The sequence below is a fragment of the Phytophthora cinnamomi genome, assembly GCF_018691715.1.
Source record: "Phytophthora cinnamomi strain GKB4 chromosome Unknown Contig116, whole genome shotgun sequence".
In the NCBI taxonomy this organism is placed as follows: domain Eukaryota; phylum Oomycota; class Peronosporomycetes; order Peronosporales; family Peronosporaceae; genus Phytophthora; species Phytophthora cinnamomi.
The window spans coordinates 101,376-107,598 of record NW_027151049.1 but is presented as its reverse complement, the minus strand read 5'-3'; positions in this window follow the sequence as shown (position 1 = coordinate 107,598).

Below are 6,223 nucleotides of genomic sequence, written 5' to 3'. Positions count from 1 at the left end.
TACCGTGATCGGATTAAGCAAGCGCGTGATCGCTTCGGGACGTACTCGAAGCGTGGAAAGCTGGAGCAACTTCATGTTGCTGCTGAGGAGGCAAATGTGCCGTGCGCTGTGCCCGAGGGCTTTCAGTGCACGAAGTGCTTCCCAGGCGCGGTCCGCTTGAGCGACCGCGACCTGAACGGGTACACGTCGTTCCGTGTGCCCGAGAGTCTCAAAGAGCTCCGTGCTAAGTTCTTAGCACGTGAGGGTTCGGGCGCTGGCGATGATCGCAGCGCTCGTACTACTTCCGCTGCGCCAGCGCGTACTGCTCCTCGCACGCCCTCACCATTTCCGGAACGTCCTCCAGCAAGACGTTCCGCGGCTCCCATGTATCTTGATGGGGAGGAAATCCTCTCCAACGAATACGAAAACGAGCCCCTTGAGGGTTCGTTTTCGGGATACTATGGTCAACAATCCGCTCAACAATCCAGCAGGTTGAGTCGCGGGCGTCACGGATCGGCGGTGGCGGGGGTGGAACACGCCCCGGGTATGATCAGCCCCGGGCTGATCAGTATGCGCCTCTCCACGACCGGGTGACCGTCGTGGAGCGTCTGCAGGGCGCTGACTTCGCCGCCCTGAAACAGGAGCTGGCGAACCAGAAGGCCCAAGTCGCGGCGGTCTCCCAGACCGCCTCGAATATCCAAGTCGAGCTGGGGACCCAGATGAAGGGGTTGGTCCAGCGCGTCCGCGCGCTGGAGGAGAGGCTGCTCGTCGCCGAGGCCAAGTCCTCCGCTTCTGCCTCGGCTCCTGCCGAGGCTTCGGGTCAGCCGAGCTAGATGGCTCGTGCTGCAGGTATGGCTTCAGCCGTCCGACGTAAAAGGTCGGATGGAGGCGCATGCTAGACGGTATGTCTAGCGTGTATGCGTTGCCGTGCCGTGCCAACACAGTGAACGGCCCGATGAAGCGCGGAGCAAGCAAGCTTGCTCCGAAATCCGAAACTGCATGTTTAGGCAGGTTTTGTGTAGCTAACAAAACTAATGAACCAACTTTAAATTCATTTGTGTTGCCTCTGCCCACATTGTCTGCGTGCAGCTTCTGTTGATCAACAGAAGCTGCTATAGTGTCTTGGACAAACCGAATTACGGCTTGTCTTTTGGTGATGAAACTGATTGCATCCAAGCTGAAGTCATTCAGCTCGCTCTCCGCAAGAGGCCCGGCCTCTGCGTGGTTCTTCGCGGTGTTTGCGCCCTGCGCAGACCCGTGGTCCTTGTTCCTGGGGGAGTCTGTGTTCTGCATAGACTCGTTTTCCTTGTTCTGGGGGTCAGAGAAGGGCGCTGACCATTGGTTCTTCCTGCTAAGGTCTGCGCCCCGCGCAGACCTGGTTGTCTTGTTTCTTGTTGTCGCGGCTGACACTGTGCAAGTGTCAGCGGTTTTCTGCGGCTGCTGTATTGCAGTCGTAGATCCTCCCCCACTTAAACTGGGAGCCATCACTCCGAGTAAACTCGGTAGACGTGGATGTCGCATGACATTCACGTAGAACGGTGTATGCCCTGTTGAGGCATGCACTGAGTTATTGATGGCAAACTCTGCCATCGATAAGCACTCGCTCCAGTATTGGAACGAGTGAGCGTAGCTCTTCAACATATCGACGAGCACGCGATTCACGCGCTCGGTTTGACCGTCCGTCTGCGGATGATCCGCAGTCGACATTGAAAGTTGGCTCCCAAGACGTGTAAACACTTCTTGCTTCAGGTGCGCTGTGAAGCGCGGGTCTCTGTCCGACACGATGTCGGACGGCATGCCATGGTGTTTAAACACCATGTCGACGAACAGACGGGCCGTCTGCTTCGCGGTCACCTCTGCTGGCACCGCAGCAAGATGTACCATCTTGCTGAAGCGGTCGACGAAGACCACAACACCGGTATTCCCTCCGCTGTCCGGGGGAAGACCAAAGATGAAGTCCAAAGACATGGACTTCCAACACTCCGACGGAGTCGGTAGTGATCGCAGTGGAGCCTGCGCGAATGGCGCAGGCTTTACGCGTTGGCACACCTCGCAAGCACGGACGTACTTGCGCACCCACTTGTACTGGTGGTGCCAGTAGAAGTCACGCGTGAGAAGGACGTATGTCTTCTCACGTCCGAGATGTCCCGCAGTCGGGGCATCATGATATTCGTACATGATCCTGAGTCGCAGGTCATGGTCATTCGGCACGACAACGCGGATCGCGTTGTCGTCGACTGCATTGTAAAGCAGTAGTCCGTCGTGCACACGAAAGCGGTGTGCACGCGCTCGAAGGTGCTTGGGCAGCTTCTGACGGGACTTGTCAGAAGGCGCTGTGTCATAGGCCAGCAAGAGCTTCGCGTCCGCGTCGTGCGCGTACGCAGCCTTCACATCATCCAACAGGGACGATGTGGGTTTGCTCGATCGCGTGACGTCAATGGCATTGACGTCAGCTGCTTCTGCATAGTCCGGTCGACGTGATAACGCGTCGGCCACTACATTCAATCTTCCGGGTTTGTATTCGACCCGGAAGTTATACTCCGCAAAGAATGAGAGCCATCTCGCCATTCTTTGTGATATGTGTGGCGACTTCACTGCGGTGCGCAGTGATGCATGGTCGGTGTAGACCACAAATGGTCTACTCCCAAGCAAATACACTCGGAACTTTGCGCGTGCATACTTCATGGCAAGGAGTTCCTTGTCATGCACCGGATAGTTGCGCTCAGCTGGCTTCAGCTGACGCGATTGGTAGTAGACGACACGATCACGGCCCTCGTGATCGTGCTGCATCAACGCGTATCCGATCGCGAAATCGGATGCGTCACACACTACATGAAATGGGCGATCTTGGTCAGCCACTGCCAAGATCGGCGCCTCAGTCAAGCCCCGCTTGACTGCATCGAATGCCTTTTGGCAATCGGGTGTCCAATTCCACACAGCTTCTTTCTGAAGAAGTTGTGACAGCGGGCGGATCTTGCCCGCATAATCCTCCACGTACTTGCACAAGTACGTGGCCAAGCCAAGGAACTGCCTCAGTTCCTTGACACTTGAAGGCGTTGGCCATTCATTGATCACTCTGACCTTTTCCGGGTCAGGGCGAACACCATTCTTCCCTACGAGACACCCGAGGACGGGTATCTCGCTCGCCCCGAAGATGCACTTCTTCAGGTTCGCGTAGAGCTTATGCTTTCGCATAAGCTCAAGTAGCTTCCGGAGATGCACCCTGTGCATCTCTACGTCGGTCTTCTCGTCCACAGCCCGGCTGTGGATGAATACATCATCGAAGTAGCTCGGTGCGAAGTCGCGCACCGAGCGCAACAAGTGCGTCACGCACCTGTTGAAAGTCGCAGGGGCGTTCTTAAGCCCCTGTGGCATTACTAGCCATTCCCAGAGCATGCCGCTTGGCGTGCTCACTGCCGTGAGAGGGATATCGCTCTCACGCATTAGGATCTGATAGAATCCGTCTCGCAAGCCGAGAGCACTGTAAACGGTGCTACCGGCCATCGAATCGATGATAACATCTTCTCGCGGTATCGGCGTCTGCGCCGGTACCGTCGCATCGTTCAGCTTGTTGTAGGCATGAACGATGCGCCATCCGTCCTGTGGCTTTTTGACACAGAACGTCGGAGCACTGTGCGGGGACTTTGATTCCCGCACTTGTCCTGCTTTGCGACGACTTTCGAAGAAGTCGTCGATCGCCTTGACTTGCTCTCGCGGCAGTGGCCACTGCCGCGTGACACAGTATTTCGTGCCCGGCACGAGATCAATCTCGTGCTGTATGCCCTTATCCTGCGGAAGCTCCGCAGGAATCTCTTCCGGGAGTACGTCTTTGTACTCCCTCAACAATTCGTAATAGGGACTCGACTTTAACGAGTCCCAACCTTGTTCCTCGAAGCGCTCTCGCTTCGTCTTCGCACTGAGAGCGTCTTCACTCTCAGTGGTACTTCCCACGGCTGCACGGTAACGTGTCCCTTCGCCGGCAGACCATGTCTGCGGGCGCGCGATATCAAGCCCGGCTTGATCGCATGGCGCTTTGTCGTGCAGCCCGGCTGCACGACAGCATTCAAATTGCGTCAGTGCGGTACGTTTGCAACCGTCCGCACTGTTTGCAGCGTCAACTCCCGGAGTTGACACGCCTACGTCACCTCGACGCCATTCATTGGCGGAGCCCCTCATGACCGAGGGTGCGTCGGCTCCCGGAGCCGACGCGCCGTTGTCGACCTGACCTCTTCCGGTCAGGGACTGTCCCTTACACGCTTGAACGTGGGTGTTGGTTCCCGGAACCAACACATCTTTTTCTTCCGACGTCGGCAGCATTGCCGACGCTGGTTTCACTTGTGCGCGCCCTCGCGCACTTCTTGGGCACTCCGGGACAGCGGCATAAAGCGCTGTCTCGACTGGTGAGCCGCGCGCACCTGCTGGTGCGTGCGCTGCGGTAACAGGGCCATCGCTCTCTGTTCCGCTGTCGCGTCCGAAGCGCACGAGCGTGCGTTTCTTCCAGTCTATCACCGGATCATGCCGTGCAAGCCACGGCATGCCCATTACTACGTCGAATTTATCGTCCAGGTCCAGGACGATAAAGCGTTCGACAAACATTCGTTGTTTGTACGAGAAGCGCACGTTCACGACGCGCTTCTCGGTCTTCACGATGGCACCTGTTGCCAGTCGTACCTCCAGAAGACTTCGAGGTACATTTACCTCCTCGAAGTCAAGTCTCGACAGGCTTCGTAGTCGAACAAAGTTGTTCGACGCGCCTGAATCTACCAAAGCTCGAAGAGAGTCACTCGCTCTCTTCGAGTAAACCTTCAAGATGACTAGGTTCGGCCTGTCATCTTGTTTCTTGCAGTGAGAGCTGGTCTCACTGGGGGCTGCAGTCCTCAGTGTCGCGTGCCCGATGTCGGCACGCGCGACTGCATTACCAGTAGGGCGCCCCGCGCCTACTGGATGTTCGCGTTTTTTGTTGGTCCGCGGCGATGCCTAGCATCGCCACGACGGCCACCTCCAGGGGGCATGGGAGCTGTGCACTCCCGTGCAGAGTGACCGATCCTTCCGCAACGGAAGCATCGCACGTTACCTCCCTGCTGCTGGTAACCAGCAGTTGTTGCATTCGAGAGGTCGATTGGTTCTGGACCTCCCGGCCTCGCTACCGGGCGCGGTTGCGGCCTCGGCACGTTCACATGCAGTTTAGCCTGCCGCACGCTAAACTCTTCTTGCATGGCAAGAGTGATCGCAGCTTCGAGAGTACTCGGGTACTCTCGGAAGAGATAGGTCTTCACAGGCCCATCTCTAAGCCCTTTCATGAACGTGACGACCTTGGTCGCCTCGTCAATCGGGTTAGTCACGATATTTGATACCAAATATCGTGCGCGCTGCGCGTAAGCATGGACGTCATGCTTACCCTGCTGAAGGTCGAGGAACTCCGCCCTCGACCGGAACTCGTTTTGCGGGGGCTCAAACGCTTGTTTGAGCTCCTCTTTGAACACTTCGTACGTGCTGAAGCACGTAGGATCGGAGAGTCGGCGTCCATACGCCCAACTCCTTGCGCGTCCGCCAAGGCAGGACATGGCGAACGCGACCTTCGACAGCGGGTCGACGATGCGTCGAGCCGCTATGGCTGTGTCGAGTTCGACAAGCCATCGGAGGAGAGGCTCGCCCTCTCTTCCCACGTAATTGCTTACGCTCAACTTTAATGGTTGAGCACGCGGTGTCGTCCCTGACGACGCCGTCACTGAGGAAGCAGCGTCACGCTTCTCCTTCATGATGAACCCCAGAGCAACACCATGTTGCTCCGTCGGCGATAGCGTACGCAGCATTGTAGCTATCGCCGCTTCTCCAATGACTGTTGACAGTCGTTGGAGGGCTTCCCACTCTGGGTCAGACGGGTGAGGGCAGTCAGCGCGTCCAACATGCGTTGCAGGCGTATTGGAGCTCTCCATGAGCACCTCCGTACTCATGAGGTTCTCGGCTCCGCGTTCGTACACCGCGTACGAACGTCAAGCAGTCGGTCGTTGGACGGACTACAAAGTGCTACCAGGTGTAGTGGGTCTAACTTGACTCACTACTTTAGCTTACACGTTGCGCAACGTGTATGAGGAAGCGTAAGTACTTAGTAATTACTTAGGTTAATTATATTTGAATACACAAATATAAGTTAAATAAGAAGGGATTCCAAGTGACTTAGATTAGGTAAAATGAGAACTGTATTGCTTGTAAATTGATCTTCCTCTAAAATCTGCTAAAAACT